Source organism: Lissotriton vulgaris, chromosome 6, assembly GCF_964263255.1.
Source record: "Lissotriton vulgaris chromosome 6, aLisVul1.2, whole genome shotgun sequence".
Taxonomy (NCBI): Eukaryota; Metazoa; Chordata; class Amphibia; order Caudata; family Salamandridae; genus Lissotriton; species Lissotriton vulgaris.
In genome coordinates, this window is record NC_141694.1 from 409,667,834 (window position 1) to 409,691,279 (window position 23,446).

The 23,446-nt window shown below is 44.8% G+C and overlaps 1 protein-coding gene across 1 annotated transcript in view; it reads left to right on the forward strand.

Moving 5' to 3' along the window:
- LOC147707391 (1-acyl-sn-glycerol-3-phosphate acyltransferase epsilon-like) overlaps positions 1–23,446 on the forward strand; it is a 396,055-nt gene that overhangs the window by 248,262 nt on the left and 124,347 nt on the right. The window lies entirely within an intron of this gene.

The following is a 23,446-nucleotide window of genomic DNA, read 5'->3' on the forward strand; positions in this document are numbered from 1 at the left end:
GAATATGTGCTCCCTGGTTTCCAGAGCTGCACTGACAGGTGCTTAGAGAACCCAGCTAGAGCTGACTGAAATTCCTTTATGATGTAACTGCTTTTGTTAACAGCTTTTGCTACTTTATAGCAATGAGTGACTGGATCTGAATCCAGTTATTCACATTAGTGGCTCTCTACCAGAGCCTTCATAGCAGTGCTATTTCAGGTTTCAATTTAAAGTAAAGGGCCACTTTGCACGAATTTGTGTGGTAGGGAGCTGTTACTTCTCTTATTTGGACGTTATTACAATATTCCAACAGCAGTATTAAGTGTTAAATTTATCTTAATTTTCAGAAGTAGTTTGTGGGTCACATTAGCTAATGTTAGCAAGTTTGTGAAAGTAATAATAATTCATTGTTTAGATTTCTGGAAATCATTTATAATAATTCATACCAATTAAAACCATACACAACAACTTCTAAAGATGATCATAAGAAACCCGAGAACCATAGAACGTCACGTATCGATGTCACTTGTAGATGTGAAAAAAAATCCAATCTTCTTAAAACGATCCAAGCTTTCAATGTTCTAAATATACTGAAAAAAGCAGCTTTTCTGTACTTTGGTCACCCTTGTGTCCCATTTGTCTATTTCAGGCTCTACAGTCATTGTGAGTTTGGTATTGTTTGTGTTAACCAGTGAAGATATAGAGTGCAAAAAGAATCCTAGGTGGTCATGAAGGAGTTGGATGCATTGTTTAAAATGCTCTTCTCTTATAGCCATATACTTAATCACACACCCAGTTGTTTTCCACTCAAAACTACATTTGGTTGCGTTCCATAAGATCTGGAGAACGGTTTTAAGTATATTTTCTGAATGTCAAAAATGTAGGACACATGTGTAGAACATGTTAAATAGTTTCTTTGCTCACAGAGAAAAGACGAAAAAGGGACACATGTTCTGTTTTATTCCATAAACCCTCGAATAATTCAAATGAGATGTAGAGAAGAAGGAACCGTAAGAATCTTTTTTTCAGTGCTGGATTTAGCAGTAAATCCAAATAATCTTGTTTCATATGAGTGCATGAGTCTTTTAAATAACTGTTTTTGAGTTCTGAACATTGCTTGTGATCTGCTGTAAACTGGCCTAAATGTTTTGCTTGTTTGATCAAATGTTTACTGTTCAAACAATACATGTTTGCAAGGCTATTTAGTGGTAGCTGAAACCTGATGTCTCGACACTATCTTTTTTATTTTTGGAGATAAGTATTTCTGTCATTTTTTTAAATATATTTTACTGAATTTTCATGAGATGATATGCAATTGCTTATGTAATTCAGAAGATTTTTATTACACTGTGAATAATTTGACAGTAAACCCAATTCTAGTCCCAGTCTGGCATGTGAAGTAGATTGTGGAGCACTCAGTAACATTCTTACACTGTTGTACTAAACGATGTCTAACTTTATTAAAAATTGGGTGTTCATTATAATGGAACTATGACACGGTTTTGAATTTGATGGTGGTGATGGTGGAGCCAATGACACCTTCCCCATGCTTCATATCATATTGTTTAATTGTCATTCTACTCCACGATAGGTATACATTTTCACAAGATCAATTTTTCGGCAATCGATCATCCAATTAAAAATGCCTTGGATTACCCAGAGCACATGGTTTTGGTTTTATCACAATTAGTGCTTAGATAATTTGGCTGATTATACTCTGGGAGATAAGATAATTGCAGTTGAAGATTTGTGTTTTTGAGAATAGGACCAAATCATCTGCATAGACGAGGAATGGTACTTTAACAGAGACAGAGTTTCAGAAATCTCCCTTCTTTTTGTTTAAGGTCATATGATGTAATGAAAATAATGAAATATTGCTACAATGCACCCTTGTTTAAGTCCGTTAGATGGTTTGATTTGGGGAGTCAGACCTCTTCCATCACTCAATTTATCCTGAACACATATTTCTGAGTGTAACTCAATTATTAGATCAGTGTTTGGTCTATCTATTTGGGAGCAAGTGTCGACCAAAGCTTGTTGCGATCTGCTCCATTGAAAGCCTTGGAATAATAAATAAAACTTGCATGTAATTATATCTTTATTGTATAATATATTGTTGACAAGGCAGCTGGTAGCAATGATATTATCCAAGGTTGAGTAATTGGTTTGAAACCCTGTTTGAGGTGTAATTAATTAGTGACTTACCGCTCACTCTGACAGTTTCTTAAGTAAAGGTTTAACACACATCATTCCAACCGTGTCTAATAATGCTGTCATATGATAATTGTTTGATTCTGATTTAGAACCACAATTATACAGGGGTTGTAAAATAGATCATTTCCAGGATGATGGTATATTCCTAGTTGAGAAAATAGCTTTGAACACATAGGTTAAATTATAGCCCGATTAGCTGCTCTTTGCTTTTTTAGCAGAGAACATCTCTACGCACTTACTTCAGGACCACACCACACCTTTGATATGACTAATTGTCTATTTTGTTTTAGCTTTTTAGTACTTAATTATTTATTTTCATAAAAATGTATTTCTCTTTTAATTCTCACCATCGTGATCATCATTAGTTGAAAACAACATCCTTATTCTTAACTTTGCGCACCATAGAAACACAATAACATTATAGCAGACATTATGGAAAGGGGCGACCAACTCGGTCCCCCCGAACGTATGGCAGAGTGCCTCGATCCCTCCGGGAAGCCATTTTTTGGGCGGGAGGCGCGTCTCGGCTGGTATGCCCGAAGCGGCGTAGCTGGGGCGCGCCCTTTCCCGCCCTAGAGTGGGCTGGCCTAGACACTGACGCAGCCAGCCACGCCCTCGGGGCAGGCAGGGGCGGGTATACGCCCGCCCTGAAGACGGATAAAAAGGGACGCAAGACCAGAAGACATCCTCTTGTTCTTGTGCTCTGAAGCTGCACCTCCTCGCTGCACGTGAGCTCGGGACAGAACGAAGAGCCAATTTTGAGCGTTTTGATCTTTCTTTTTGTCTTCTAGATACTTCGTTGGAAAGATGCCCAAGAAAGGCGCGAAGAGAATGACGACCGACCAGATGGTTCGAGTCCTCATGAAGGAGATGTCCGAAATAAAGAAGCGGTTGGCGGAGCGAGACGGGGAGGAGGGATCGGGGCGTCCATCGGCTGGAGGGAAGCCAAAGAGGCCGAGAAGGGGGCCAGCCGGGGGAGACGTCCCGGTTCCCTGTTCCCCGCTCGAGGCGCCAGCCCCGGTACCGGCCCCGGTACCGGAGGAAGGGAATCCGATTCCCGTCGTAGTCACCCCAACATCCACTGAGGATATGCCTCCCGAGTTGGCGGCACAGCTAGCAGCGTGGTTGGGCGACAGTAGCGAGGGCGCCACGGCTGCCGAAGCGCAAGCACTGATGAAACAGTTGCGCGAGAAACGTGATGCAGCCAAGGTACCCGCGCCGGCTGCGGTGATAGACAAGCCACGAGTGGCGGAAGCAGCGTCCGGTGCAGGTAAGCGGCCATTGCCGATCGCGAGGGATGAGTCAACACCCTCTCGTAGAGAAAAATTGGGGCAACATGTTCCTTTGGCAATGAAGGAGAAGATTTGGGCGGGGGAATATGTAAACATTTTCTCCTTGCTTGTTGATCATTATGAAGTTGAAACTGTTAAGGGTCAAAAGGATCTGATGCATCCGAGTGTTTGGCGCGCAAAAATGGCCGCCTTTAAAGTGAATGAAAATATTGGCAACTGGGGCAATGCATGGGGAATTTTTACGTCAATTTTGGGGGAACGTAGGCCTGAATTGCTCCCTGAGTTTCCAGTATATCAGTCACGAATTATGGGGTACTCGACATCGCACCAAGGTAACCAATGGTTCTGTTATGACAACCTTTTCAGGAAAGCGATGGAGCATAACAAAAGTTTAACCTGGGACTGTTATGATTCTTTGACATGGGATAAAATGAAAGAGTCAGGAATGTTGAAAATGCCGTTGGTGGGGAGTACTGTTGGTGAGTCCTCCCGCCAATATGGGGGGACGCCCTTTCGGTCAGGTACGGGTACCGACGATTATCCGAGACCCGCCGGCAATGCAGGGAAGAGGGGTTTCTGTTTCAATTTCAACAAAGGTAAATGTACTAGGCCCCCGGGATCGTGTAAGTTCAAGCACGAATGTAGTGGTTGCGGGGCACCCCATCCTGAGTCCTCGTGCAGAGCCAGAACGGGTGAGAATGGGGGTAGAGGAGGCGCCAAACAGGTCTAATATAGTCCGAGGGGCGCCTTTACCAACCCCGATTGATACCTTGGCGATGATTCCCTGGCTCAGCGAATACCCAGATCGTACTTCTGCTGGGGTGCTGCGGAACGGTTTTTCATATGGTTTCCGCATCCCGGTGGGGGACTTTCAGGGTGTCGGGACGTGCAAAAATCAACTTTCCGTCTTGCAGCATACGACTGTAGTGCAGGATAAGATCCGGAAAGAGGTTATCCGAGGTCGGGTTGCCGGCCCGTTTAGTGTTCCCCCGGTACAGAATTTTGTCTGTTCTCCTTTAGGGGTGGTCCCCAAGAAGGACCCAGGTGAGTTTCGATTGATCCACAATTTATCAGCTCCTCATGGCCTTTCTGTGAACGATGCAATTGATCCAGAGGTATGTTCGGTGCGGTACGCATCATTCGATGAGGCCGTAGCCATTTTGAATCGCCTGGGGCCCGGGACGCTGATGGCGAAATCAGATATCGAGTCAGCGTTCCGTTTGCTCCCGGTACACCCGGACGACCAGCGTCTTCTGGGATTCATGTTTCAAGGTTCGTATTACATGGATAGGTGTATGCCAATGGGGTGCTCTATATCTTGTGCATATTTCGAGAAATTCAGTAGTTTTCTACAATGGGTCTACACGAAGGAAACGGGTTTTCGAAATGTGATGCATTACCTTGATGACTTTCTGTTCCTGGGGGCCGCTGGGGATGACGAATGTGCCCGGGCCTTGACTGAATTTTGTGTATTAATGGATCAATTTGGCGTGCCATTGGCACCAGGTAAAACTGTGGGTCCCACGACTTGCCTCGAGTTTCTGGGGATCGAGTTGGACTCTAGTGAGGGTTGTTTTCGTTTACCAGCTGCCAAATTGTCGAAAATCAGGGCAGCCCTGCAAATGTGTATAAATGCATCTAAAGTTACGCTGCATCAATTGCAGCAATTGGTGGGGAAGTTGAATTTTGCCCTGAGGGTGATCCCAATGGCCCGCCCCTTTTCCCGTTCAATTGCCCAGGCGATGGTTGGCCTAAAGGAGGGTCATCATCGCACGAGACTATCGGCTGAGGTCCGCCAAGACATGCGTATTTGGTTAGCATTTTTGGCGGATTTCAATGGTCGAGTCGTCTGGAACAAACCAGCCTTGTCCTCTGAAGAGCTTGGTCTATGGACGGATTCAGCGGGAAGCATGGGCTTTGGCGCCATCTTCGGCACAAAATGGTCGGCACAAAGGTGGCCAACATGGTGGCATGAAGAGGGGCTGACGAGTAATATTGCTTTCCTTGAACTGTTTCCCATTTTGGTGGCCCTCAGAACCTGGCCCGATGGATTCAAAAATCACTCTGTCATATTTTGGTCTGACAATATGACCGTTGTAGAATGCATCAATAGTCAGGCAGCACGTTGTAAAATGATTTTAAGGCTGCTTAAAGAAATTGTTTTACTGTGTATGCAACTGAACGTGGTATTCAGAGCGAAACATGTCCCAGGGGTGATGAATCAGGCGGCTGATGCACTGTCTCGTTTTCAAATGCAGGCTTTCTCGGGTTTCCTTCCCTCAGCGGACCCAGAGCCGGCACCCTTTCCCGAAGCTCTCTGGTCTCTCGGTGCCCCGAACTTCGTTACCTCGTGGGAGAGAGTCTAGCACCAAGGACGAGGAAGGCATATGAAGGGGCGTTTCGGGCCTATTTAGCCTTTTTGGGGACTGAGAGAGGGGGGCTTTGGGGGCATGAGGATTGGGTAGTACATTTTCTGATGTCCTTGCGTAGGGCTGGGAAGTCGGTGGCTACAGCCCAGAGGCATTGTGCTGCCTTTTCCTTTGTTGCCAGGGCTCATAATATCCAGGACCCGACAGAGTCTTTTGTGGTACAGAAAGCGCTGCGTGGGTGGCAACGCCTTGAGGGTCGCAGAGTAGATGAGAGGCGCCCGATAGGTCTGGATAGGTTGTCCCAGTTGCTGGCCACACTCCCCGCCACATGCTCGTCTCAGTTCGAGGCCTGTTTGTTCCGAGCTGCTTTTACGCTTGCATTTCACGGGGCGATGAGGATAAGTGAGCTGGTGGCAAGGAACAAACAGGATGTGGTGGGGGGTTTGTGCCGGGAACACGTTCAGATCAGGGGTGAGACGATGACTGTATCCTTTGTCAGGTCCAAAACCGATCAAGGTGGGATAGGGGACTGCGTAGTCATTCGCAGGATTCCAGGGTCCTCCATGTGTCCGGTAAAGTGTTTAGAAGACTACCTAGCACGAAGGGTGGCATCATGGGGAGGGACATTGTTGAGACACGCGGACGCCACCCCACTGACGAAATTTCAGTTTCAGCGGGTGCTTGCGATGTCAATTACCGCAGCGGGCTTGGACCCGGGCGAGTTTGGGACCCATTCCTTTCGGATAGGGGCTGCCACTGAAGCTACAGCCAGGGGTCTTAATGTGGAACAAGTAAAACGAGTGGGGCGTTGGTCCTCCAATTGTTATAAGAGGTATGTGCGGTTGCACATGTTGTGAAGCTGTAATAATGTACTCACGCTTCTTGTCTTTTGTTTGGTTTTCAGTTACGCAAGCCTTCGAGGCGGGGCGGACTATGCAGTCGACCCAACACCAGGCCAGCGGTCAGACATCACCGGCTGTGAGAAAAGAGGTGTGGGTCGTGGGCCACTCATACGTGAGGCGTGCCGCAGACGTATTCAAAGCAGGTGACATGATTCACGTAGCTGGGGAATACGGGTACAGAATGTCCTTCTACGGAAGGGGCGGTCTCTGTATTGACCAGTTTCAGGCATTCTTTGAGGGTTTGTTAGGGCGGACGAGGTCACCGCCGTCTATAGTCATAGTACATTTAGGGGGCAATGATTTGGTCACCACCGGTAGACGACTTCTCCTAGAGGCAATGCTTTCCACTGTAAGTTGGTTGGCGAGGAAAGTTCCGGGGTGCATAATTGCGTGGTCTCATATGATCCCACGAAAAGTGTGGCGGGGGGCTGTTTCGACTCGTGCTTTGAACCATTCTGTTAGAAAACTTAATAACAAAGTGAGTAGGTTGTTCCGTTCCAAGACATTGCATTCTATCTCGCATGGTTGTATTAATGATGACAGTATGTATTTAGGGGATGGTGTGCATTTGTCTCGGGTGGGAAATGAGTTACTCATAGGAGACTTCTTAGCATGGTTAAAAACGTTGAAACATGACCTTTAGGTAGGAGTTTTGCGGGGGGTCCGGATAGCCGGTCAACTATCCGGCCTGTGGCGGTAAGGTCATGATCGGTGAGCACTAATTAGTAGATCCCTATGAGTGGGCGTCACCCAACACGGATGGGAGCGCTCGGGAGAGGTGGCCATTGGCCCCTCAATGGGGAGGCGGTCCCTTCTAAGGATGGGTCGCCGGAAGTAAAGGAAAGGCGGTCAAGGCCCCTTCCTTTGTAGGAGGGGTTACAGCCCCCTCCTGGGGAATTTCCCGGGGCCAGTGACATCTGCGACGGCAGATGCGGTAAGTTGTGTGGGGTTGGGATAAGGTCTACGATACCTTCTAGATACCTCACACGAGTATTCGAACAACCTTTAACTGGCGTCGAGTCTTTAGGTGCCCCCGTCAAGTCAAGGGAAATTGGTAGTAGTTGCACTTGAGGTACGCCTCCGTGCTGTCGCCCCTCCCAAGTGGGAGGGGTAAGTCTGGTTAGGGATCTTGACACCGGTTATGACCTTGCCGTTGGCCCTTAAACGTTAGGATGTACAATTTCAATATGTCAAGAAAATGTTTTGTAGGATGCTAGTTCGGCTAGGAGAACCTCTGTATTAGAGAATCGGTTAAGGTTAGCCAAACATCGCAATGTGGTAATGAAATTGTACATAACATGAAACGTTTAATGTTTTAATTTTGTTTTAATAAATACGGCCGGGATGGTCACTCCATCCCACTTCCAAAAAACTTCAAGAACTGTTTCCGGTTTCCCTCCTTTTGGGGATTGTGTTGAGAGGGGGTGGCGGGTATCTCGGCCATAATGACATGTATAACATAAACACATGCAAAAATAATCATAAGATAGCTCTGGTTCTGTACTTTGGTAAGACATTGACACATTAAAACAATGATTACACTAGCAAATCCGCCCTTTTGTTTGACAGTCTAATGCCCTGCCTAATTACTTTTTACAGTATGAGCAACAAACAAACAGTGTTCAAATTAGGCTAATGTTTTCAAAATGCTAACCCTAATTGACTTCTGTTCATTTCCTTTCTTAAGAGCCACAGTGGTACAAATCTGCCAAACACTTGTTTAAAAAGTCAACAGTCGACGCTTTGTGAACCCCAATGTATTTTTTTGCAAGGCTCTCCTTAGGATTCTGAACAACAATGAGCTGAAAAAATAAAGAATTAATGTATTGGCACACACACCATGTGAATAACTCCCACCATTTATCATGAGCACCATCCTTATCTTATTTACCTCTTGTATCCAACAACGGTTATCTCTGACTTGATAATCCTTAGCATTTGAGCCGTGGACTACACATCAAACTTTCCTATGGCACTACAAAGATAAATACCAACATTTAAAATAAGTTCCACTCGTGAACTTGGTTTAAAAACTGACCATCTTCTAGTGCACCCGAAAACTCACTTGTAATAATTCGTAAGTACAGGATCCTACAAGTTATCCTTAGTGCCACATATAACTCCACTTCCAGCGATGCCAAAAAATACAGAAAGAAATGACAAGCCTCTATCAGATTTACAATATTTTTTTCCAACGCACAATCGGATTTTCTTAATCTACAACCGTGAACTCACTTCGGTAAACGCTTTAGTCTTGAGTCAACAGATGATCCATGTGTCACTTAGCTTGAAGCAGTACTAAAAATGAAAAACGCTTCCATCAGTTTCTGGCTATATTGCTTGTGTAGTGTTTGCGCCTCTGGTTGAATACCATAACGCGCACTGCTCTCTGATTGATATAGCCTACTGGCCTCTTACCTTCTATTCACACAACTCGACGATTGAGACCATTCATTTTGGTGTTATCTACGTTTGAACCCGTGCTGTACGCTAATTTAAAGACCGTTGTACAGTCCAATTACTTTCGGGTCAGAGAGATTTAGGTCCGTAGTATATTCAACACTGGGCTGCTGACATTTATTGAATAAAAATTTCTAACCCCCCATTTTTCATCGCTGTGGTCGTTAAGTTGCTTATAAATCAAAAGCTTTTAGAAGTTGTTTACCGCAGTTTAAAAAATAAAACATTACACAAGGTGATTACCGATTTCAGATTGGTGCTTAGGAACCTGGGAATTGAAGTTCTAAGCTTATTTCCATAGTAAGTTTGCTACTAAGCTTCTGCCATGTATTTAAACAAAGTTGAAACACTTCTGTTGCCCTTCCCTGTAGTCACTTTTAAGTCACAAAACGGTACGTAGGGCGCTCTCCTGTGCTCTCTGATTTCAAGTTTGGCACGTTGGGAGTTCAAGGTTTTAAATTTTATCCCCAGCGCAACGCACTCTGATTAAAAGCCAAGTTGTAAATAATCTTGATGCATGCCATTGCACAACTGATTGCACCTCATCGGTACACATTTTTTTCGCAAGACGCGTATCTTCATAAGGCACTTACTTATTCCCCTCATAGATTTTGTGATTCAGACATTTCTTTTAATCCATCTACTGCAGAATTAAATTTGACTATTCAAAACCCCTCCTTTCCAAATCGCCTCCTCTGATGCCAGATTCAACTACAGCTATCACAGTCCAATGTTACTTGTTGTCTGCATGGTTTGAATTAATCCAATGGCTTAACAAATGTGCCGAAACAACTTTTTACCGAATTCAAGACTTGTGCTGTGTAATTTGTTGACGTACTTCCTGGTTTGTTTTCCCAATGTATAGCTTTAGACCTGGACACAATATCCCATACACCACATTTTTTTGATTTACAATTCGAAAAGGTGGTATGTTTCCCAATTGATTTTTTTATGGGAGAAAAGTGATCCTTCAATCGTTTTGGTACAGCAGCTGCATGTGCCACATCTGAGGTGGCCTACAATCGGTGGTAGATTGAATTGTTCACATAGTGTGTTTTTGCTTGATGTTTTTGGAAGTGCTGCCCTAACAATTTGGTTCGGAAGACTTTGCTCGCTTTTCAATGCAAACAATGGTTTTGAAAAGGACGTATCCCAATTTTTAAGCAAATGGCAATTCTGGTTAATAACCCTCTTCAGTTGGTTGGTTCTGGTGCAAAATGTAGTAACGCACACAAGCCGTTCTACATTCCTTTTTTTCAATAGTAGTTGCTCTCTCGGTGTCCACCAGTCCCTCTTCATAGAATGTTTCAAGAGTTTTGTTGGATAACCTCGTACTTTCGGTTTGTCAATCAAATTAATTGCATGGAAGTTGTAATCTGATTTATTGGAACGATTCCTTCTAATTCTTAAAAATTGCCCAAATGGCAAGTTGTCTCAAAGACTATGAGGATGATGGCTGGTGTAGTGTAGAGCTTTATTCCTATCTGTATGGTTTGTGTGAAGTGTGCTCTTCAAAATTCCATATGCAGCATATACTTCAACATCTAAAAAAGTAATTCTCTCTGCATTGTGATGTATACTGAATTTGATGTCTGCCGTCCTGTCTTTATTATAGCATTCGAAATCCCGTAGGGACTAGGGGCATGTGAAGTTTTTGTTTCTGCTATCAAAATACTGATTTCATCTGTTGTAGTTTTAGTAGGTCTAACTTGATAGTGGAACAGATGGTAATTTGCTTGATTGATGATTTGGCAGTAAAACCATACAGTTGTCTGAGGTAATTTCCCACTTATGTGGTTTATATGATAATTCACTGACCTATGTTTCATACAGCTTATACTTTCTCAGGTAAACTGAGTAATTTATTTTGACAATATAAAGGTCAAGCCTGTGCTAGAGTGATTCTACACACACTATCAGGATATGTTGGTGTCAGTCCTGCTAGATCACAGTGCACCATCTGCACCCCTAACCTGATAAGGTAATAGGTGGAATGTGCAACCTCAGAACATGACAACCCTGACTCCCGATGGAAATCATGGTAGCCGATCTAGAACCCTTTTGTTCGGTAACTCATGTGTACCCAAAGAGATACACAAGAAATACACAGCATTACATTTTAATATTTATTGAAGCATTATGATTCTTGTTTAAATTAAGTTTGCTGTAATAATGAATAGAAGGAAACAGAACAGTCTGATCAGCATTACGAGAATGGTGAAGAAAATGCGCAATTCAGCCATTGTGCTGTTACAGTGAATATATGCTTGTTTAGAAGTACAGTTATATTTTGTACTCCTACCCAGTGCTACCTATCCTAGTGTGCCTAGGGTGGGTGAATCTGCCAGAAACCCTGTAGGGTGATCGAACGTCCCCGTTACCTGTGGGTATGTTTCATTAGGTAGCCCGTCTTGGTGGAGAGCTGGGCTTCATCCCTCGCAGGAGGTAAACAGGAATCAGCTGGGCTGGGATTCCGGCATGGGGCGACCTCACCATACTAGTGAAATGCTCCTCTAACTGAACAAAGGAGTGATATTGTTTATATAGTAAACATCACCCCTGCCGAAGTCCCAGCCAGGCTGACATTATTGATTCTTCCCTGACGAAGTTGTTGCTGAGCGAACAATAATAAACATCATCTTGCATAGTGAACTTTAACTTTCATACAGAATGTTCAAGGCTCTGATAATGTGCCACTGAAGATGTGTAAATATAAGCAAAGCTATTCCATGGAACATTATCTGTACAAGCATACAAGCAAAAGTGTGTAAACGTTAAAAAAAAGATGTCAAGTTTAAACATGATCATGTAAAATGGTGGTCCTGCTTGGGCCTAAATATGAACACATGATGACCGAAATGTGTTAATGACCACAACTTCAGTGAGTTCTTAGTTATTATAGATTGCTGGAGTTTAGTCCATAATTGCTATTGTTGCTCGTGTTTTAACTCTCTGAATTTCTTTTTGTAATTGGAGTATTTCCTTGTCCTTTCAGATGTTGCTTGTTATTTTTGCCCAAAGCCTTTCTTATTGTCTGCCTATAGGATAACTTTAGTGTATAATTGTCAAAATCCAATAATAGTAAAAAAAAAAAAAAATTATCGGGGCTCATTACTACTTTTAAAAGGAATTCAAAGATTTCTAAGATCACCACATCTATTACTCCACTTTTAATTTGTAGCTGGAACCGAAGATGGTATCCCTTTGTAGATTGAATTTAAGCAGTTTCTCAATGTTCTTCTATTGTTTGCTAATTGGCAATTTCATTTGGTTGTTTTAGGAGTAAGCTCATCTATGTTTGACTCCTCTGTTTCGTATTTGGTAAATTCTCATGGAGCATAGCAGATTGTTTAACAAATACCAAACTGAGGAGTTATCTGTTCTGGTTTGTATGTATGGCATACTGGTTTAAATGTGAAAGCTTGTATGCATGAGATCACCTCAGATTAGGTGGATATTTTGTGTAAACACCTTACATTCCCAAACGGAATTTTATAAAGGGATTATAATTTAGGTCTTGAAAAAATTAGCTTTGCTGTACTTCAGTCATTCCTGTGTCCAGTTTGTCGATTTCAGTTTCTGCAATCGTTGTGGTTTTGGTATTGGTTGTGTTAACCAGGGGATTAGGGTCGAGATCATCCTTGATAGAAGGGTTCAGTTGTGGTTGGGTTCCATGTTCTTTCGTGATTTGGGCTGTTTGTAAATGTTTTGACTTATGAGTGTTTTGTTCTTCAAATATGGGAAATTATTTTTATTTAGAAGGTCCCTGTGGAAATTATTAATGTTGTTTTTCTTGACCTTTTTATTTAATTTCTTTAGCTGTTTGTTAAGTCGTCTTTTACTCATGTACAGTTGAACACCTTCGGTTTGATCAACTGTAGTCAGCAGCCATTACTGAAAATTCGACAAGTTCAATTTAGTAACTTAATCAAAAGTTATCGGGTCAGTGGTAAAGGTTGAAGTGTCTCCCTGCCATTCTTGAGGAAGATAATTGCTAACCCTTTGATCCGACTGGACATTCGTCTTAGCAGAAGATTGTATTGAAGTGGTGATAACACTATTTCTGCTGATATCCAGCTGTTGATCGTGCACTATTGACCGCATCAGTGTCTTCCGAAGAAACCCCATTTTGACTTGTGTTTGAAAATAATGTTTAAACCAACAACAATCTTTTGTGACATAAAGTGTAAAAGGTCAACAAAGTCATCAACTCGAAATAAATAGTGAATTCTTGTTTTAGTTGTAGCTGGCATATTAATTAATGACTGGAATTGTATGACCTTGTTAGCATTTATTTAATCTCATTTGCGATTTCGTTGAGAATAACGGTTTGATTAGTTAATGTGAATGATTGATTGCACATTACATCTGCAATCTTTGTTACGGTGCCACTGATAGCACCCATAGCTGTGAGAACTGTGTATCTAGGGGGAGTTTTAGGAGGTATTTGATCATTCAGAGGATCCCTTTGTGACCTAGCTCGAACATTCGCAGTTGTAGTTATAAATGCATTTTCGGGAATTCTTTCTCCAAAAGGTTTTAGCGTAGTTGGTTCATATTCATCAGAAAAAATCAAATCAAAGGAGTAGTGCAAGGTGTACGAAATGGAGATTGCATTAATAACTGACATTTTCCCCTCTCATATATCAAGTGTGATTCTTTAGCACTATCTAATAGTTGATCTGACTGTGTGTCTATTAACGGCATTATGCGAGGAGATGTGTGTATATGAGCTGCGACAGAGATCAAGTTCTTACTTGAATTAATAGCTGTGATTGATTCGACATATGGAGTGAGGGTTACTTGCACTGAGACTGGCTGTAAACAGTTGAAGAGCATCCTCTGCTTCATAATTTTTCCAGGACTTGACTATTATCTGCTAAGGATGATTGTGCCACTCTGGGCTTATGAAGAGGAGATGTTATGACTGGATTGTACGGGAAATGACCTATTGGCTATGAAGCAGCTGAATGGTTGGTGCTTCTGTGACTTCGAAATCCTCTTAGAATGCATTATGGGACTGATATCACGTAAACATACTGAAAATTATAGAGAAGCATATTCCCTTGTCTTTTGTAGAAATATAAACTTTCTTTAGATACTAAAGATTTGGTTTAGAACTCAAACTCAAAACAAGGGCTCTAACTCACCCAACTGAGAGTGCAGGCAAGTCCTGTCCAGCCATGTCCCCAACTACCCCAAGAACGTAACCCAAGCAGCCCCCTACGCACTCTAAAATCTGCTCGCTGAGCTATTTTCCAAAACCCGGTACACAGAATCTCTAGTAATCAGAGCAGACCATGTCTATACAAAGGAACTGCCCTAGTTTCAATACAATGGAGGCTTCTGCAATTGATCTTAAACACCTGGCTTATGGGTGCAGCAGTGGCCTGCAGTAGGATGTGCCTCTGCACTGGGCTGGACCATGTCAAGGCTCAGTTCCAGATACCAGCACCAACCCTACTAGGCCCCCTGTGGGTCAGCTGGCTACCCCCAGACTGTACAGAAGCGGTTGTGGCTGAGGACCCAACTACGGGGAACCAGTGGTGCTGGCCCTGGCCTTACCGGCAAAACCTGGAGGGGCCCACTGCAGACAAATGCATGGGAAACTGGGTTGCATGAGGTCAGGTTCCAGTTCCCAGTGTGATGTTAAAACCGCCTGATTACAGCTGACAGAATGCTGGAAAAGTGGGTGTGGGCTGAGCGACCGAGGAGACTGGGGATCACAGCTCCACAAGCGGCCGAGGAGACCCGGGATCACACCTCCACAGGTCAGCAGAGTGAAACAGAGCAATGCCAGCCGTGCGCATTCTGCTGTGACTTACCCGGATGTGCCGGTAGTCAACATAAAGGAAGGAGCAATCCAACACCAATTACATAAGAGACCCTTTTTTGATAGCCGGTGTGCTATTATACATGCCCTATTTTATAGCCTTAGATGTGCATGAATTAATTAGGTACATCTTATTTGTCCTCTTCTTTCTGGAGGTGGCACACACACATTGATGTGTCCAGGATTTCTTAGTCCTCAATTTAAGCACTCATTTTAAGATTGGTGGTTACCATCAAAATGCTAATGTGCATTAAAGTTCACATTTGCCCCTTTTGAGAAAGGTCATCGTTTAGAGTATTTTTTCTGCTTTTTCCGATTTATTTTGACTGTCATTATGTTTCTGTGCACTATTACACTACCATCTTTTGTGACAGAGTATGCACTATGTCCCTTTAAACGCAGGCAATGCGTTTTTTACTTCCTGTTCATGTATTAAACCCCTAAACCATTGGTAGGTGGGTGCAACAAATGCACAAGTGGTGCAATCGTAAGGGGGCTATTCTCAAAGGTAATTTGCACTTGTGAATAATTTACACATGTAATGTACTCTTAAGCTTCTGAGTAACTTTAGTACTTTTGGTTGTTTACAAAATCAGAGTGTAAAGCTAATACAAAGTGTAGATTTACACGTCTCCATCTCCTGAAAAAGATGGTGGAACCAAAATCACAACTGTAAGTTGCCAATGAGGTGGAGGTCTCCTTATGGTATAGTATAGGAAACCTTTCCCTATACTTTGCCATACAGAGATCTCCGCTACAACTGCAGAGAGAAAATATAGAAGGTTTATTAAATTATGAAACTTTTTATTAGGTACATTTTACAGAACATATTTTAATGTTGCATATTTATGTTAGTTAATTTGGTATTTATTTTAAACATAGAAAAAAAATTGAATTAAGTCTTTAATTTAAATATATGAAATAAAATTTTAATTATTTTGCTGAAGTTAAAAAAAATCCCACTTAAAGTAAAACAATGTTTTATTATGCATAATAATTGGTAAAAGTGTATCCAATTAATCAAAAGTAGTTAATTGTGTTATTAAAATGTAATTGTACGTTAATCCATTAATCTTTAGTTGAGGAAAAACGTAATAGTTTATTATAATGCATATGTATTTTTAGAAAAAAAAATCTAAGCATTAAATTATAACCATTTATATTTTTTAGCTATTTTAAATGGCTTAATTTAACATTCCCTATAGGGTTGTATTTTAAGCCCCTAACGCCTTTATTTTCTATTGGTGGGTTTTGCAGTATCCGTGGTTGACTGTGATGCTAGATTTACTTCAGCTCTGAGCCAGAGTAATTTACTTCCATTTTTGGTCACTATTTAGCTGTAGTACTTTTAGAAATGCACTTTGGGAATATTATTGGCCTACTCTTTTGTTGGCGGGTGCTTATGCTTGCTTAACCCCCTCCCTAACCTGGAAGGAGAGCACCAAGCATGATCTCATTTAGTTACAGTGAACTATTGTCCCTATTGAGGGTTCTAGTACAGAAGGCAATGGTACCAGCATACTGTGTTTTGAGAATTTTAATTTGACCAGACTTTTTTGTTGGAGTCACTGCTGTGGAACTCAACTGGCCCACTCTTGTGAATTCCACTTCTGTGTGCTTACCCACTCCTTTGCGCCAACATCTTGAGTGTGTATTAAGTGTGTTGATGGTGTGTAGGCTTGATGATGCATCCATGGGGATTGTGTGTGAACAAGGTTAATGTAGCCCAGTGGAATCTATTTTGGATAACCCTGGCCTGGCCTTGCTCAAACTGGAGGTGAGGACTGTTCTCCCAAACAGTAGCAAGTGTATTGCTAGCATTCCTCTAGTTGGAGGGAGGTGATCCAGGCACTGAAATGAGGGGAGGGATACAGGACTCAATTTGATATTCTAAGGGGCCTTGTGGTACCAAGAAGCTGCTGAGTTGTCTTCCTGAACATTGCCATTTGGTGGGTGATCGTGGTGAGAAGTGGTGCTGCAGGCTATATTGTGAAAGGTGAGGGAGCATTTAAGTGAGTCCTGACCTTACATCTTTCCCCCAGTTCTCCATCAGTTTGGTTTATGACAGCTAGGTGCAGATACCTTACATCTCTGCTGTGAGGACCACCGGTCGAGAAAAGGGCTGTGTCCGCAGAACAACCTGGAAAGGACACTTGAAAGAAGAATCACCCTGAACCCGTTTGACAGTGGATCCACATCTCCTGTCTGCCAGTTGTTTATAAAAGTAGGACCCTCCACTAGTTGTTCCAGTTCTAAGTCTTCTGTGACCAAGAATGCGAATGCTCTGCTGTGCCACCAGGGCTGGTGTCTGCCTGACATCCTTCCATAGGTATTTAAATATTTTGTTTAAGAAAAAAACTCCTCAATAAGCTCCATACCTGGAATTGAAAATGTAATACACGTCCACAAACTATAAAACATTTAAACAATTCAAGCATTTTAAGAAATAAAATATTAATCAGCAGCTAATGTAAATGAATATATATGCTATATATAAATAACGAAGCAAACCACATTCACTGGATGATGTGATCAGTGATGTCAAGTACAACTAACTATATAGGAGCAATTTCAATGGTTTTGTATGAGTGAAATGTCCAGCTAACTATAACACCCCTAAAAAAAAATGTTTTTTGAGTGAATTTGCAAGGTTTTTTTAAATGCTAATTCCTAACTATATAAGGCCTGCAACCTATGGTTTTTTCAGTGAATTTGCAAGGTTTTTTAAATGCTATTTCTTAACTATAATGTGTGTAAAACCTATGTTTTTTTCTGTGAATTTACAAAAATTTTAAATGCTAATTTTTAACTATGTTAACATTGTAACCAGCTGCCTGAGAAACAGTCAAAATTCATCCTAGACCATCCTGCCATCCTTGGTATATAGATGGGGTCAAATTGTGGGAAAATCTCCATCCATGCTTCGTGTTACAAAGCATTTACATCTGTGCACATAAACATGTTCATAGCATTGAAAGCCTCTGTTGGTCATGAATTGCAGAATGAGGTTGATGCATATAGACATTGCAGCAGTCTTATATTTCATGAAACAAGGGGCACCCAGTACCTTCAGTTCTTTCACCTGGCAGTGGCTTTCTGGGAAGACAGCTCCAGGTATTTATGAGTTTGACATTCTCCAGGAAGTCCTCGACCATGTGTTTGAACTCTGAGGTTAACCTCCCATAAACTCCTTTTCAGTCCCAACTGCTAGCTTAGTCAGTTTGCTTCTTAGATGGTCAGAGGATTAGAATACCTAGGGGATGGCGTCGTGCTGGACTTGCTGGCGCATATTTGTATTCCTTATCCCTTCCCACAACTTTAATACCTAGGGCACTCCAAAGGTTCAGGGAGAGGCAATGATTTCACCCTGGAAGCTCTCGTTTGTCGTCACTATATCAGTTTCTTGGACCGGCAGCAACTACTTCTGAGGGTTCATGTGTAACTCTATTCAGTAGAAATAATGTGGCCTTGTGGGAAGTGGGCAAATGTTATATCCCTCCTGACTGTCACTCACTTTGAGCTTGTGGTCCCTGTTGTGCTGGCCTTTTCTGTAAGTCTCTAACTGGAATTGAAGACCCTGATTGCTGCCTAGAAGTCCTCCTCCAGATCCAAGGAAAAGACGAAGCGGCTGCCATTCAGCCACTGCGCATTGGAGAAGACCCATCTGCTCACATTCTCAGTGGGCAGTGCCATTTCTTTTTCACATCACTTGGCTAAATCAGTGAGTTAGTGGACCCTCGCAAGACCTACCTTGTGGCAGGCAATTAAGGTCTATTGGGTCAAGCGAGGGAATTCTTTCTACAAGGCACCTCATGGACCTAATGCATCTGTCCCTCTGATAGGATCAGGCCGCCGTCCCTTTGGACCTGTGCCTGGAGCAGGCCCGATTGGCCCTCAGACCTTTCAAACCAATGGAATCCTATGATTTAAAGTGTCTTTCATGAAACATGGACTTTTCTTGGCCTTAGCAATAAGCAAGCTACAAGCCCTTTGTCTCTTGAAGCCTTTCATTGGGATAGGGAGGCTCTCCTGGCTCAACCTTCCTTCACACCAACATGCTGTCCGAATTCTATCTCAACAAAGAAATTGTATTTTATCTCTCTAGCTGAGGAGAAAATGCATCATTTTTGCATCCAGTATGCCTTGTATTTCCATCCTGAAAAAACTAGGGATACGCATTTGTCCTATTAACTTCTGTGAATGTTGTTGGTATTGTAGCGACCCTTGACCCTGTCTACAGGCAGGTGGCTCCCCCACCCGCACATCTCCACCAGTGGGACGGTGTGTCCCTGCTGCCCGTCACCGCCGCTGCCCCAGGTTCGAGGCCCCTCTGCCTTGGTAGGCTGGCACTGCTGTATTGCTTTGTATTACTGCCCGTGTAATTGGTTTAGCTGCCCTGTGTATTTTGTCTCCTTTCGTCCTCCGCCTCCCTCCCACCTCCCCTTATATGGCAGCCGCTGCACGGTGAGGAGAGCGACCCTTGACCCTATATACAGGCAGGTCGCTCCCCCACACCACACAGCTCCACCAGTGGGACAGTGTGTCCCTGCTGCCTGTCACCGCCGCTGTTACAAGTTCGAGGCCCCTCTGCCTTGGTAGGCCGGCACTGCTGTATTGCTTTGTATTACTGCCTGTGTAGTTGGTTTTGCTGCCCGGTGTATTTTGTCTCCTTTCGTTCTCCACTTACCCCTGTACCCCCTTGTTTTTGCCTTTTGTTCGTTCTGCCCCTGCCTTCACCCGTTTTTCCCGCTGCTGCGCCCCTGCCCCCCTGCTCGCCCAATCGTCTCCACACTCCTGCCTCCCAGCTGCTCCTCCCTCCCACCTCCCCTTATATGGTGGCCACTTCGCGGTGAGGAGAGCTACCCTTGAGCTTGTCTATAGGCAGGTTGCTCCCCCACACCACACAGCTCCACCAGTGGGACAGTGTGTCTCTTCTGCCTGTCACCGCCGCTGCCGCAGGTTGAAGGCCTCTCTGCCTCGGTAGGCCAGCACTGCGGTATTGCTTTGTATTACTGATCGTGTAATTGGTTTTGCTGCCCTGTGTATTTTGTCTCCTTTCGTTCTCCGCTTACCCCGGTGCCCCCTTGTTTTTGATTACTGTTCGTTTTGCCCCTGCCTTCACCCATTTGTCATACTGCTGCGCCCCTGCGGCCCGCCCCCCTGCTCGCTCACTCATTTCCACACTCCCGCCTCCCAGCTGCTCCTCCCTCCCACCTTCCCTTATATGGCAGCCACCGGGCGGCCGCGCGCAGCGGGCGCGACACTGGCGCACCTAAGGCGCGACTAAGGCAAGCCCGTCTGCGACCGTCCGCGCCTTGACCGCTCCCAGCGCCAGACACCCTGGTCCCCGTGACCGCCACGACGACGACCATCACCACTACGACGCCAGCACCCTCCACGCTCTCAACACCGGACGATCCCACACCTGATTCCAGGCCACTCCGAAGCGCATCCCGGGACCCTTCTCCTGCCAGAGATGCAGATTCACTGCCTCCACGCCGCCAGCCCTCCCACCGAGACAGGACCAACCACCTCAGATGCCTACTAATCAACACCCGCTCCGCACACAAACACGCCATCGAACACTGGGACCTGCTCGACTCATCCTCCCCGGACGTCGGCTTCCTGACAGAGACCTAGATGAATGCCTCCTTGGGGCCGGACATAGCCATAGCCATAGCCATCCCGGACGGCTACAAGATCACCCGCAGGGACCGCGCCAATGGTAACCTTAGGCAATGGATCGATGACTGCACCAACATTCTCTCCCCGATCAAGAAACCCTCCAACAAACAGGAGAGCCAGCTGGTTCACCACGAACGTCCAGGCCTTCAAGCGACATTGCCGAAAACTCGAGAAGGAATGGTACCGCAAACAAACACCGGACAGTTATGCAGCCCACAAAGACGCCATCCGCAGACACCATCACCTCATCCGATCTGCAAAAAGAACCTCCTTCAAAGACCACCTCGACAACAACGCACCCAACAGCAAAGAGCTCTTCAACATTGTGAAAGAACTCTCCAACCCCAGCTCCAACACCAACAACATCCCACCAACGAAAGACCTATGAAACTCCCTAGCCACCTTCTTCCACCGCAAGATCGCAGACATCCACGACCACTTTAACAACAAGACCGCCCTGACAGCCACCGACACCTCAGATCCTCCAGCAAACACCCACATCAACCCCCTGCTCGCCTGGACCAACGTGAAGGACGACACCATCAAAATCATGAGCACCATCCACTCCGGCTCCCCGTCAGACCCTTGCCTGCACCAGATCTTCAACAAAGTCAGCGCCACCATCGCACCCCATCTCTGCAAGGTCATAAACACCTCCTTCGAGACTGCAACCTTCCCAGAGAGCTGGAAGCACGCCGAGATCAACGCCCTACTCAAGAAACCCAAGGCGGATCCGAGAGACCTCAAGAACTTCCGGCCCATCTTCCTGCTTTTGTTCCCAGCAAATGTCATCGAGAAGATCGTCAACGGACAACTGACCCGACACCTCGAAGAAAACAACATCCTGGACCCATCCCAGTCCGGGTTCCGCAGCAACCACAGTACCGAAACCACCCTCCTCGCCGCCACTGACGACATCAGGGCCCTGCTGGACAACGGTGAGACTTTGGCCCTCATCCTCCTGGACCTTTCAGCCGCCTTCGACACAGTTTGCCACTGCACCCTACGCACCCGCCTCCACAAAGCAGGGTTCCGAAACAAGGCTCTGGAATGGATCACCTCCTTCCTTTCTGACAGAACCCAGAGTGTCCGCCTCCCACGTTTCCGATCCAAAGCCTCTGAGATCATCTGCGCGTACCCCAAGGATCCTCCCTCAGCCCGACATTGTTCAACATCTAGATGGCACCCCTGGCCCACATAGCCCGACAGCACAACCTCAACATCATCTCCTACACCAACGACACCCAGCTGATCCTTTCCCTCACTAAGGACCCCTTCACCGCCAACACAAACTCTCACGAATGGATGAAGACCAGCCGTCTGAAGCTGAACTCTGACAAGACGGAGGTCCTCGTCCTCTGCTCCACCCCCTCAGCATGGGAAGACTCCTGGTGGCCTACCTCTCTGGGAGCAGCACCGACACCCACCGACCACGCACGCAACCTGGGATTCACCCTCGACTCCACACTCTCCATGACCAAGCAAGTCAATGCCGTCTCATCCTCCTGTTTCAACACCCTCTGCATGCTCCGCAAGATCTACAGATGGATCCCCACAGAAACAAGAAGAACAGTTACCCAAGCCCTCATCAGTAGTAGACTGGACTGCGGAAACACCCTCTACGCAGGAATCTCAGCCATACTCCTGAAACGACTACAATGCATACAGTACGCCTCTGCACGCCTGATCCTCGACGTGCCTCACCACAGCCACATCACACCTCACCTAAGCGACCTGCACTGTCTCCCAGTCAACAAAAGGATCATCTTCAAGCTCCTCATTCAAGCACACAAGGCACTCCACAACACCGGACCAGCATACCTCAACAGACGATTCACCTTCTACACCCAGAACCACCAACTCCGCTCAGCCGATCTCACTCTCGTTACCGTCCTCCGCATCCGAAGAACTACCACTGGCGGCAGATCATTCTCCTACCTCTCCTTGAGACCTGGATCACCCTCCCACCCACCTGCGGCAGACTCAGGACCTACTTGCCTTCAGAAAGCTACTCAAGACCTGGCTGTTCGAGCAGTTGCAGCACCCTACCCCCAGCGCCTTGAGGCACTCACAGGTGAGTAGTGCGCTTTATAAATACTTTGATTGTACAGCTGAGCAACAGCCATTGCGTTTACCAGTGTCTGCTGGATGATAATATGCATCAAACAATGTTACACTATGTTTAAAGTCCATCTAGATAGATTATCAGGGCGCACTGCTCCAGTGCTAAACCGGGGGCAGTGACATCCCCAGGCATCAGGCTTGTACATATACCGGCCATCTCTATGAGCTACTTCAAATTCACACCCATACGGCCAACCAAGGCTGTTAAAGCTTTTTCCCAGGGTGATGCTGAACTAAGGAAGGAGTGTCGCCAACCTGTTTGCGTCGGCTACAATGCTGTTGCCTTTCTCGTCCTCTCCCCTTTCACATTCTCAGTCGCAGAGAAATCGACCCACAGTGAAATGGGGAGAGCCAGAAAGTAAGAATCTGATAGTTACCTTAATGGTGACTCAGTTTCGTTTGATCTTTAGGCTCATTCCCTCCATCTATTCCCTCGCAAAAACTGCTTGATCATTGGTCAGTCTGTCCACAACAATTGACTGTTTTTTAAATAAAGTGAACTGGTGAGAGTGCGTGTACGTGTAGGGATGTAGGCGTAGCACATGACGCACATATGCACATACAATACCTATGCACAAAGCTCGGCAC